The sequence below is a fragment of the Carcharhinus amblyrhynchos genome, chromosome 10 (assembly GCF_965287045.1).
Source record: "Carcharhinus amblyrhynchos chromosome 10, sCarAmb.v2.hapA, whole genome shotgun sequence".
Taxonomy (NCBI): domain Eukaryota; kingdom Metazoa; phylum Chordata; class Chondrichthyes; order Carcharhiniformes; family Carcharhinidae; genus Carcharhinus; species Carcharhinus amblyrhynchos.
In genome coordinates this window covers 89961034-89974636 of record NC_137333.1, presented here as the reverse complement: position 1 = coordinate 89974636, position 13603 = coordinate 89961034, and the positions used below count along the sequence as shown (strand labels likewise).

At 39.9% G+C, this 13603-nt stretch overlaps 1 protein-coding gene across 11 annotated transcripts in view; it reads right to left on the bottom strand.

Annotated features, from left to right (window-relative positions):
• Nucleotides 1-13603, bottom strand: part of LOC145349167 (inositol polyphosphate-4-phosphatase type I A) — a 171202-nt gene that overhangs the window by 142116 nt on the left and 15483 nt on the right. For 10 of the 11 annotated variants that reach the window (XM_080197574.1, XM_080197575.1, XM_080197573.1 and 7 more), the window contains exon 2: nucleotides 5945-6038. The exons of the other annotated variant lie outside the window; for it this stretch is intronic. The gene's annotated coding sequence lies outside the window, so the exon portion shown is untranslated. The remainder of the gene's footprint in view (nucleotides 1-5944; nucleotides 6039-13603) is intronic. 11 annotated transcript variants of the gene reach the window in all.

Sequence of the window (13603 nt, the reverse complement as noted above, 5' to 3'; positions counted from 1 at the left end):
AGAGAAATATGTCCATTGTCTTGAATTCTATAGCGTAGCAATGCCTCAATTTTTAAGGTTTCTTGTTTTTAAAATTCCTTCATGGTCCCCCCAACCCTCTCTCTAATTTTCTCCATATTGCCAACCCTCAGATATTTGTACTCCTGCAATTGTGGCCTCTTGAGCATTCCTATTACGACTATTTTTGTGCTGCTATGCCTTCAGTTATGGAATTCCTTCCCCAAATTTATGAAAACGTTAGCAACTGCAAAGAGTAGGGGAGAGCCAAGTAACACATTTCTCTTGGCCTGATAGCATCTAAGGAGACTGCACAGAGTGAGCGAGCATGCACGTGCATGTTGCTGAACAAAAATGTTCAGTTATTTTAATCCAGAAAATAACACTTTTCCTCCCACTTAAGTCATTGTACTTTAACACATTACCAGGACATCCATTTTCACTAAATGGTGGGGAAACCATTCCACTTGCTGTAAAATTGAAGTAGAGTACGTTGCTTAGTCAGTTATCAGTCCCTTTTAATTTTATGTTTTCAATTACACAAGCCTCCTCTCGTTTGACTTTCATCCAGGTTTTATTTTCCTCCAGATTATTCACCAAAGTAATGTTTTGGCGTTTGCTCAAAGCTCAAATTCACACTTCATTCAAAGCACGAAATTAAGAGTAAAAGCTTTGCAAGTGCTTTACTATCAATTCATTTTCTGGTGAAAGAAACAATCCATGTAATAATCATTGTATATCATTGTTTGATCTTTTCTATTCCATATGTCAATTACACATTTCAGGCCATCTTGGTAAATACGGTGCACAGAATGGTAATAATCAAAGTCTCAGGTTAGATTTGCATTGAGCAAGTTGTTCTCAATGAGGGTGTAGTTTCCACAGCTGACTGTTAACCAACAATCTCTGCTGAAAATAAAATGTCAGGTGCAAATAGGTTCAGTCTCAGGCACTTGCCTATCCTCCTCACCAACCAAACCAATGCAGCTGCAGTGCCTGAATTATGAACATAATCTGGGCTCAAATTTTGGCAAAGTACAGACTAGCAGGTAACACCATCGGAATTACAACCCAGCATGATTACTCCTAGGGTAATCATTTAGATTTCAAAACTGTGGAGGCTAAAGGTCTTTGCAGTTTATACTGGATACCAAAAATATGTATAATAAAGTATTCATTTCTCTAGTTACATCTGAAGATGTTGAACTATTATCTATTAAAGCTCACTTTGAATTTTTCACCAGCAGAAAAGCAAACATCAAAATTCAAGTCATAAGCCCCAACTCTACTCTTCCTTCTGTCTTGTTTTACCAGCTTCCTTCATCGTTACTCTTTCATCTAAAACACTTGCACAACTGCCTCTTTTAAACAGTTGCCCATGATCTTAACATATCATTTGGATCTTTACACCATCACTAACCAAGTCTAAATCAACAACAGACACTGTTTTCTAACTGGTAAACTAATCCACCAATTTAAAAGTTACAGACATGAAATTAAAGCAATTCAAGTCCTATAGGAATTGAAAATGAATACATGCATAAATAAGTAATCATATACTGTGGTACTTATCAAGGACATGAACCTAGTACATATCAATGTTGAAACTACATTTGGAATAATCCTTTGGAAGGATATTCATGTGGATTCACAGAACAGAATACTGCAACTTGCTTCATTACAATGGCCCATAACTTCCTCAGAGACTCAACACTTACTCTTGGTGGCATTCCGAAGCCCTGTCTCACCCAACCTTCCTTACTCAAGTTGGGTGAGACACCAGTGCGGTACAAAAAGGCAAGGATTTCATGGCAGCGCAGTACAACTGCCCAGAGGACTTCTGGGCAATTGCTGGATAAAGCTTTACATGAGAACTTCCGAGGGGGATTCCTAGTATATTACTGAGGTAGCCCCCCTCCACCCCCGCCCCAAAAAATACAATGCCTGGGAACCAGCAAGTTGTGAGCCAATATCGTTCTTGGTCTCTCGTTTGCTTTAGAACTCAGTACACATTATCCCCTTGGAAGTAATCTATACAAAACTGTAAACAATATTTCAATTCTCAGAATGCAAATGATTAAGCTATCATGTATGGGGCTGCTGGTATTTCCCAATGGGATAATATTCAGTTGTGAAGCTCAGTGATCTGAAGTTTTAATATAAACCAGAAGTTGCAGTGGAATCTCTTAAGCACTGGTGCAAGCTTTAGATATCTGGGTACTGGCTAGTTGAAGCATTTTCCATGTAGTTAGTTTTTTTACCAAAGAACTATATTCCCATTTTCAAAAACAGCAGTGGGATCCAAAAGACAAAAATAAAAATAAGGTCTTCACCTCCTGTGATAACATTCTGTAGTAAAGATTAGGAACCTGATCAGTGAAATTAAAGCTTTTATTCTACAACTTTATCATACAATATACTTCGGCCCCAGTCAGCTGCTCTAACTTTTCAATTCTCAGTAAGATACTAGATTGTTCATTTTCCCACTTCAGACATTTGAGAAAATTCAGAATGGCTGAGCTTAATGACAAACCAATTTATTTTGGGAAAACTGTATTTTAGCAAAGGTACATCAGAGATTAATTTATTCAAAATAACTAGAAGATCATACATACAATCCCTACAGTGCAGAGGGCAGCCACTTGGCCCATCAAGTTTGCACCAACCACACTCCCACTCAGACCCTATCCTCGAAACACCAGTATTTACTCTGCTAATCTCCCTGTCAATAAGAGGCAATTTACCTTGACCAATCAACCTAACCTGCACATCTCTGTGCCTCTAGGGCAGAGAGCTCTCCTAGTCAAAAAGCTGCAGCCATGACTCTGAATAGCAAAAACAAACGATAATAGAAATTTGCAATCTTAGTCAGCATCATAATGGCACCAACGTCACTCCCAATCAAAAGGGTGCACAGCCAAATTTACAAATTTTCACCTGGAGGAGAGTGATTTGTATGTTGCTCACTGTCTCAGGAAAGAATAATTTGAAGGAAATCACAACAAAGTAGTGCCTATTATTAGCACAAAAGGGCAGCAGGTGGTATAGCAAGCAGAGAGGTAAATGGCCTTTTATTGCAAGGGGATTGTAGTACAAAAACAGAGAGGTCTTGCTACAATTGTGGAGGGCACTGGTGAGACTGCACCTAGAGTACTATGTACAGTTTTGGTCTCCTTCCTCAAGCAGGGACGCACTTGCATTGGAAGCAGTTCACAGAAGATTCATCAAGCTGGTTTCCTGGGATGAAGGTGTTGTCTTATGAGGAAAGGTTGAGCAGGTTGGGCCTATGCCCACTGGAATTTGGGTGATTTTACTGAAACATGAGATTTGAGAAATCTTGACCAAGAGGCCAAATGGCCTATTCCTGTTCCTGACTTTCCACCTTACTATTGCACCAATATTGCCAAAAGTATATAATAAAATCCAAAATTGCCTGTGTTTCTTCACATAATTGCAGATTAAAGGTAACATTAAAAATTATCAAGTCCACATCTTGCTTTTGGAAACCTCATCCTACACCCCATTTCTTTGGAAGTAATTAGAGGAGGGAAAAAAAATCAATACATTTTCCAAGAAGGAGTCAATATTAACACTAGATTAGAATGGGTATAGCTACACACAGGCAAGGCTTCAGAAATGGCTTGAGTACCTTTTATTAGAAAGAAGAAATCAAAAGAATCAAGAGTTAGGCTTACTGATAACCACTGACCAGTGTGTCTGGGCATAGCAGGGGAAAGGCGCAGAAGAAAGGACTAAGGCTTTAATAGCCATATATGGATGAATTTACCACCGGTGAGTCTGACCTCAGTGGTTGGTAAGTTGATAGAGAGGAGTCTAAGGGACAAGATTTATGAGCATTTGGAGAAGTTTAGAACGATCAGAAATAGTCAGCACAGCTTCGTCAAGGGCAGGTCGTGCCTTATGAGCCTAGTTGAGTTCTTTGAAAATGTGACTGAACACATTGACGAAGGAAGAGCGGTGGATGTGGTTTACATGGACTTCAGCAAGGCATTTGATGAGGTCCCCCATGCAAGACTTCTCGAGATGGTGAGAGGGCACAGGATCCAAGGGGCTTTGGCCTTGTGGATCCAGAACTGGCTTGCCTGCAGAAGGCACAGAGTGGTTGTGGATGGGTCTTTTTCTGCATGGAGGTCGGTCACCAGTGGAGTGCCCCAGGGATCTGTTCTAGGACCCTTGCTGTTTGTCATTTTCATAAATGACCTGGATGAGGAAGTGGTGGGATGGGTTAGTAAGTTCGCCGACGATACGAATGTTGGTGGTGTTGTGGATAGTCTGGAGGGATGTCAGAAGTTGCAGCGTGACATAGATAGGATGCATGACTGGGCGGAGAAGTGGCAGAAGGACTTCAACGCGGACAAACGTGTAGTGGTCCATTTTGGCAGGACCAATGGGATGAAGGAGTACAATATCAAGGGTAGGAGTCTTAGCAGTGTTGAAGAGCAGAAGAATCTTGGGGTCCGGATCCATAGGACTCTTAAAATCAGCCTCGCAGGTGGAGGACGTGGTCAAGAAGGTGTATGGTGTACTGGCCTTCATTAATCGAGGGACTGAGTTTAGGAGTTGGAAGGTAATGCTGCAACTCTATAAGACCCTTGTCAGACCCCACTTGGAGTACTGTGCGCAGTTCTGGTCACCTCACTACAGGAAGGATGTGGAGGATATTGAGGGGATGCAGAGGAGATTTACAAGGATGTTGCCTGGATTGGGAGGCTTGCCTTATGAAGATAAGTTAAGGGAGCTAAGTCTCTTCTCCCTGGAGAGACAAAGGTTGAGAGGCGGCCTGATAGAGGTTTATAAAATGTTGAGAGGAATAGATAGGGTGGATTCTCGGAGGCTATTTCCCAGGGCTGAAATGGTTGCTATGAGAGGACGCAGGTTTAAGGTGCTGGGAAGTAGGTACAGAGGAGACGTTAGGGGTAAGTTTTTCACTCAGAGGGTGGTGAGTGAGTGGAATCGGCTGCTGTTGGTGGTGGTAGAGGCAAACTCGCTGGGGTCTTTTGAGACACTTCTGGGTGAGTATATGGGATTGGGAGTTACAGATAGCTCTATGGCTTGGTAGGTATGGACGTGATTGGTGCAACTTGTGGGCCGAAGGGCCTGTTTGTGCTGTAGTGTTCTATGAATAGCATGTCAGCTCCACCTTCTGGATAAGGAGGCAGGGTTATTAAATCCAACTTCAATGTGAACTTATGACTTCTTTAATTACTTGTCCAGTATGATAACAATTACCCTACTGAACATGCAAATCATGATCAGTTGGGCAAGTTAGTGGAAGACCAGTGCCCACAGAATCAACAAGAAGTTTAATGTTTGAGGTGCGCGCACGCGGCAGGGGGGGGGGCCTTGATTATTTTTATAAACATTAAGTTATCATTTTGAAATGGAAATAAAAAGGCATTTACAATTTCTGTACACGCAATAACTCTATACCTGCAAATATCAAATTATAAAAATGAGTAAGCATCAGGTAGGTGCACTTTGGATAATGCTGGTGAGTAAAACCTGTTCCTTCTCTGTGGCAAATGCATTCACACATTTCATTTCTTGATACATCACCAAGTCATTTTTATACTGCAGTAATTCTTAATGAACAAGCTGTGTATTCTGCCAAGGATAAATATCCTTCTATTGCTCTGGCTAAAAAGACAGATGAAAGATCTCAACCTCTAACCAATGGCAGTACAGTATCAAAATTGCTATCCAAGCTTACTTCATTGAAATTACCAAGTTTCTGAAACTAAACTATAACTTAAGATCAAAAGTTCCATTCACTCTGTTTGTGGTTAATATCTGTGGAGGGAGAGCCAATAAGCTGTCCTTTAATATCCTTTAAAGCCGCCACACTGTCTTGTTAGGTTCTATACAGTACTCACCCTCTCTTTTACTGTTTAGGTTATTTGATAAAAATGGAATTCAAAATTCTTACCTTGCTTTTAGCATGACATTAAGGTTGTTTGCAGTAAATCTATCATTGTTGTGACACATTTTGCATAGAGGAAGATCAAGATGCTGTTTGGAACCTAAAAATGAACAAAAATACTTTTGCTGTGGTTTAGGAGATCTATATCTTGCTGCAGTTTCTCCACCTAATGCTGCTTGGCTGATCTACTTACATATCCTATTCCAATTTGAACCCAATAATTCAGCTGCACCAGCTCAAGGGGATTTGCATCATTTCTTCTTTAAGCAGAACACAGCCAATTTGGCGTTGTTGAAAACTTGAGAATTCCCACATCTTTAATATTTGAAGATTCAAAATAGGCTGAACAGAACTCAACTAAAATTTTCAGGACCCAGGTGTAAAGTTCAACCACTGAACCCCTGGGGAACATATGAAGCTTCAAGACATAATTACCCTATATAACACACAACTATTCCAAGCTTTGACACTGGAGGTTTCCTAATTATCAGATTTAAAAAAGCTTGTGACCTTAAAAAAATTAAGAGAATGGATTCAACGTTTTGATTTAGGGGAAAAGGTTCTGCAGAGACATTTAATAACTGAAATATGGATTCAGATTTTTGATTTAGGGAAAAAGTCTCAAAAAGTTTACGAAAGGTCTATTATTGATAAGAGGATATGACACTGTTTGCGAAAGCTCTGCATCTAAATGAAGTGTTATTTATTCACTATGAAACATAAAATCTGGAGGACCAGGGAAATAAGTGATGGACATTTGTCTTTAGTCTATATGACTCTAGTTACAGAGGTGGGGTGACACGAGATTACTCACAATCTAAGCCAATGGAAGAGGTGAATTTGGACTATTTCCAAATAAGGAATGCCGGAATAATGAGAAATGGAGATAAAAGTTGGAAAATTGTTGACGGTGTTACCATGATTTCTTGGGTATCAAGCTTCTGAACACAGTTCAACATCATTTTAAAGACATTGCCTGTGCTGGCAATGCTGAAGGAATCTTAGGAACTTGAGGAATAAGGAACGGCTATGTTATACCTCAAAAATCTGCAATCTCAAGGTTCTATAAATCCTTATTGTATGAGAGGAGAGAAAAAAAGCAGAAGTTTTGTGGACAGAAGACCTGAAAGGAGACTGAGTTTTTGAGGGCACTTGATAGTATAGAAACAGAGATTCTGCTAGTTGGGGAGTCTAAAACTTGGGCACATTCTCAGAGTAAGGAGCCAACCAGTTAGGACTGAGGAGGAATTACTTCACTGAAAGGGTTGTGAATCTTTGAGATTCTCTATCCCAGAGAATTGTGGATGCTTCATCAGTAAATACATTTAAGGCTGAGACAGACAGATTTTTTGACCCCCAGGGAAGGAGTAAGGGGAGCAGGCTTGAAGCCCAAGGTCAGCAAGATCATATTGAAGGGTGGAGCAAGCTTGATGAACCATATGGTTTACTCTCCTATTTGTGTTCTTGTGAAGATTGGAGAAAATTTAGTAGTTTCAAATATCTCAAGGTCAATGGTGACAGAAGATGGAAGAAGATAAGCTCTGGCTGGAGTAATCAGAAGAAGTGCAGTGAAATGTTATCTGATAGAAAGGTACCACTGAAGCTAAAAGGAAAAATCTAAAAAACAGTTATTAGGATGGTCTTCTTTTATCTTGCAAGATTTGGGCAACATCAAGAAGAGGGGTACAATGATTAGACACTAATGAGACTCAGGTGCTGAGATGAGAAAGGTCAAGATCACAACCAGTTCACTAAGAGGTCAGTAAAGATTGTAGAAGCAAAGGAAGAAGCCATTAAGAGAATGAAATGGTATGGTCAACTGCTGCAGAGGAGAAATGAAGTGAGCTGCATATGGGAGAAATACAGTAAGAAGTCTCACAACACCAGGTTAAAGTCCAACCAGTTTATTTGATAGTAAACCCCACAAGCTTTCAGAAACGCTGTTCCTTCATCAGGTGTGTGGAAAATTCTGATCAGAGAAGGGCATATAAAAAGGCACACACAGTTTGCAGAATACTGATTAGAATGTGAGTCTTTACAGCTAACCTGCTATTCAAATCTTAAAGGTGCAGACAAAGGTGACTTTAATCTGGTGTTGTGAGACTTCTGTGTTTACCCTAGTCCAACGCCGGCATCTCCACATTATGGGAGAAATGCCAGGGAGAAGGAAAAGAGTAATGCCTTAGTCCAGATAGAAAGATGCAATGGTAAGAGGTACAAATACAACAGAAATGGAAACAGAATGGTGACTGACAGGAGGAAATGGGGAAGGGTGGTTACCATCACTGTGATGATACAAATAAAGTGAGAAAAGAAACATACTTAGAGTGGTAAAAATATGGAGTGCACTACCACAGGGGATGTGAGGTGGAAAGTACAGATTAATTTAAGTGGAATCTAAATAAGCATGTGAGGAAGGAGGGAAGGCAGTTAGATAAAGGAAGGATAAATAAAAAGTCTTGTATTTACAGTGCCCTTCACCACTGATGTCCTATAGTGTTTTACAGCAAATTAACTACTTTTAAGGGCAGTCACTGTTGTAGTGCACCAGCCTGGCTTACTAATGCAACCTGAAGGGTTTCCAATAGTTTTATCCTCTGAGTTACTGTACATTTGTGACACCAAGTTACTTGTAAATTAATGCTTCTATATTATATCATTCCATTTGTCAGCAAAAACTTCTTTAAAGGGGGACAGGAGGTTATTTAAATTTTAAGTTTATCAAAAACCTTTTGTAAGCTTCTTTCAATACAATTGGATACTTTTGTGATAAATTATGAAAAATTCCACTTATACTTGAGGCTATCTGCAAATATATACATATATGTATATACATATATTAAAACAAGTATTATTAAAAGTCTCATTATGAAACATACATTGTTGTACAACTGCATTCAGCCCAAAGTAAAGCAAAGTACTTTACATACTGCTCAGACGTGCTTTCTGAAGCCTCAAACAAAAATTGCATGGAAGTGTATAAGAACAGAAATGGATCACTTTACTCAACCAATCCAATACAATTATGGTTGTACTTCAATGCCTATTCTCCACAACCCCCAATGCCTTGAAATATCAAAAATAAACCAGAGCCCCGATGGTTCCACAATGAAGTAACTGCAACCTCTGCGATAGATAATTCCACAAAGATTCACAACCTCAGTGAGAAACCTCTCTGCAGCTCAGTTCTAAATAATCGAGCCTTATCCTGAGGCTATGCCCACTGCTACTAGATACAACGGACTCGCCCAGATGACAATGTGGATGTCTGGTGAGCTTTAAAAAGTTTAACACATCTGTACATCCAATTCTCCCAGAACAACTTGAGTGATTCTGCCTTCAAATTTTTAAGCAAATTTTTAATATCTCTGAAACTATAAATCAGGGTCTAATTGTCACTTGGCGTCATGGGTTGATTAATGACAACCACTGATTTCTTAAAAGCAAGCCACGTTTAACAAACGTGATTGAACTATCCACGAAATAGTGGAAAGGACTGAAGATAGATAGGGCAGTTGATGTTGCATGCAAGGACTTTCAAAAGGCATTTGATAAAGCATCTTATAACAGATGTTTGCAAGATGATTTTAAAGATCAGTGACAGCACAGTTACAAAGCTGGTTAAGAGAACGTGGTAATGGTTGCTTTCCAGGCTGTGGGGAAATATTCAGCGTAGATCCTCACAAATAAATAAATTCTTCATCCAAAAGAGGAAGTACAAGCTGCAAAGTTAAAATAATTTTTAAAAGCTCATAGTTACACTTTAAAAATCTATTTTATCTTGTTTCCCCAATGAGAATCCTGCACATTAAGAATTTGTTTCGATAGTTATTATATCTAGAGAGAAATACAAAAATTTAGATTGCAAACCTGACAGATACAAGGAACATAGAAACATATGAAATAGGAGCAGTAGACTAATCAGCCCAAGCCTGCTCTGCCATTCAATTAGATAATGGCTGATCTTCTACACAATGCCATTTTCTCACACTATCCCTACTGTCCCTTCATATCTTTTACGCCTAGAAATTTATCAATCTCTATTTGAAAAATACTTAATGACCGAGCCTCTACATCCCTTTGGGATAGAGAATTCCAAAGATTCATCTCCCTCCAATTGAAAAAATTTCTCTTAAACTCAGTCCTTTATGCCCTTCTTATTCTGAGACTGCATCCTACGGTTCTAGAACCCCAACTCCAGCCAGGGGAAAACACTCTTTCTGCATCTACCCTGTAAAGCTCTGTAAACATTTTGTATGCTTTGATGAGATCACCACTCATTATTCTAAACTCTGAAGAATACCGGCCTTATTTCCTCAATCCCTCCTCAAAGGACAATCCCACCAGTTTGGGGTCAGTGATGAATCTTTGCTACACCCCCTCTGGAGTGTATATCCTTCCATAGATAAGGAGATCACAACAGTACAAATACTCCAGGCATGGTACTACCAAAGATCGATACAATTGCAGCAAGAGACAGTTGTACTCCTGCATTCAATCCTTCTTGCTATAAAGGCCAACATACCATTTGCCTTCCCAATTGCTTGCTGCAGCTATATGGTAGTTTTTAAAGAGACTCATGAACAAGGAAGGATATCCAGGTCCCTTGGCCATCAATGCTTCCCAATTTCTTACTATTTAAGAAATACTCTGCATTTCTGTTTTTCTTACCAAATTGGATAACTTCACATTTTTCCACATTATATTCCATCTTGCCTGATCATTTTGTCTAAATCATGTTGTATCTTCTTCACAACTCACATTCCTTAGTTTTGCATCAGCAAACTTGGAAATTTTATATTTCGTCCCTATGTCCAAACATTTGATATGGATTATGAATATCTGGGCCACAATCACTGATCTTTGCAGTACCACTAGTCCCTGTCTGCCAATTTGAGAATGACTCCTTCATTCTAATTCGTTTATGGAATATGGGTGCCGCTAGATATACCAGCATTTATTGCCCATCCCTAGCTGCCCTTGAGACATTGGTTGTGAGCTGCCTTCTTGAACCACAAGTCCCTGAGGTTTTGGTACACCCACATGTTGTTAGGCAGGAAGTTCCAGGATTCTGACCCAGTGACATGATGGAGCAGCGATATTTCCAAGTCAGGATGGTGAGTGACTTGGAGGAGAATTTCAAGATGGTGGTAATCCCAGATATGGGTTTGGAAGGTGCTGCCTAAGGCCACACTGCTGCCGCTGTTTGTTGGTGGTGGAGGGAATGAATGCTTGTAGAAGAGGTACCAATCAAATGGGCTGCTTTGTCCTGAATGGTATCATGCTTCTTGAGAGTTGTAGAGCGGCACTCATCCAGGCAATTGGAGAGTATTCCATCACACTGCTGATTTGTGCCTTGTAGATGGTGTACAGGTTTTGGGGTGTCAGCAGGTGAATTATTTATCACCAGATTCGAAGCCTCTGACCTGCTCCTGAAGCTACAGTATTTTTATGGCTAGTCCAGGCTCTTGGTTTTCTGTCTGTTAACCAATTCTCAATCAATGCTAGCAACATTATCCCCAATCCATATATTCTAAATTTGCTTACGAACTTTCTGTTTGGTGCCATATCAAAAGCCTTGTAAAAAAAATCCAAAAAACGCCACATCATTGGTTTCCCCTTTATCTATTCTGCTAGATGCAGTAATCCTCAAAAAACTCCAAGTTGTCGAACATTTCTCTTTCATAAAGCATTGAAGACTGTGCCCAATCCTGCTATTATTTTCAAAGTGCCCAGTTACAGTGGATTCTTGCACTTTCCCCACTAATGTCACATGCGTAGTTTCCCGATTTCTCTCCCCCTCCTTTCTTAAACAGTGGGATTACATTTTCTACCTTCCAATCTGCAGGCATCTTCCCAGAATCTACAGAATTTTGTAAAATGACCATCAATGCATCACTATTTTTACAGCCACCTAAACCAACAATGTGCAGTGTAGATCATCAGGTTCAGGGAATTTCAGTCCCATTAATTTCCTGTTATTTTTTATTAATATTTATTTCTTTCAGTTCCTCATTCACACTAATCCTTGACTCTCTAGTATATCTGGGAGTTATGTCTGGCTTTGCAGAATCTTTACAGCACAGAAGGCAGCCATCAAGTCTGCACCAACTCTCTGAAAGAGCATCTATCCCCACACCCTCATTCACCATGGTTAGTCCACCCAACTTACACATGCCTGGACACTAAGGGGCAATTTAGCATGGCCAATCCACCTAACTTGCACATCTTTGGATGTGGGAGAAAACCGGAACACCCAGAGGAAGCCCATTCAGACGTGGGGAGAATAGGTGACTACATGTGTGGAGTTCACACAAGGCCAGAATCAAATTCACATCCTTGGCAATGCTAACCACTATGCCACACTTCATGGTGAAGATACAAATAGTATTTTAGTTTCTCTGTCGTTTTCTTATCCGTCAATATAAACTCTCGTCTCTGGCTATAGTGGGCCCACATTTGTCTTTACTACTCTTTTCTTCACTATAGAAGGCTTTACAGCCCACTTTCATGTTTCTTGCTGGTTTACTTCAATATTCCGCTTTCTCTTTCTATCTTAGTTTCAGTCCTTCTTTGCCAAATTGTAAAAAACTTCTCAATTCCTAGGTTTACTATTTTTTTGACAACTTCATAAGCCTCTGCCTTCGATCTAACAGAATCTTCAGTTTTGTTATTCATTACGCTTGGAAAGCCGTTCCTGTTGTACTTTTCTCCAAAGTGTTGTAAACCATGCATTAATTATTTAAATATTAGCTTTCACCTGTCTAACACTATACCTTTTAATGTAGTTTCCCAATCAACTACAGTTAATTTTCTCTTCATACCTTTGTAGAGTTTATTTTTAAGATTTAACTCTTTTGTTATGATCCCAGCTGATGTTAATATTGGACAAGTGAGGTCCCAGGTTAGAACCAGCTTGGGGCAATTACTGAACAGTCACAGAGAATGCTGATGAACTTTCAACAAATGAATAAAAAGTTTATTAAACAAGAAAAAGTGAACTATTTCACTCCAATTGTACCTTTACAGATATGCAGAGATTAATAATAAGTTACAAAATCTATTTTGTACATGAACATTCACAGTAAGTGCACAGCCATGTAAACCAATAGGGGACCCATGGTCAAACATCCCACATTCAAACCAAGTGGCAGATGCCACCCAAAACCACTTCCATGGATTTTTCATTAATTTCCTCCTCAGATGCTTGTCAAACAAAGCCAATTGGTCTCAACGGGCTTCCAATCTCCACTCTCAAGAGTACGTCTTGTTATCTTCTCCCAAGTGACACATTTGCTCGGATGTCTTCACCAAGTATCCATCGCCAGGGTTTCAACCTCTCCTTCCGATGTTCCTCTGTCCTAGAGCGCCATATGCATTCAATGTTCACCTCCATGTAAGCTGTCAGATACCCAGCCATGCCAACAGTACACCACTGCTGCATAGACCTATAGTAAGGGGCCATGAACCTTTGGGTCTCCTTGGATCTTGGGCTTCTTGCAAACCTATACTGCTTTACATCTGCTTCCTGCAGATTTGTCTTTTAATTTGGAGTCTTCCTCTGCTTCTCACTCAACTTCACTGAACAGGACCTTTTCCAGATTCTTCTTCTTTGCCTGAAAGGTCTTCTTGGGACCATTCTATGTCCCACTCCCTGGTTCCTAA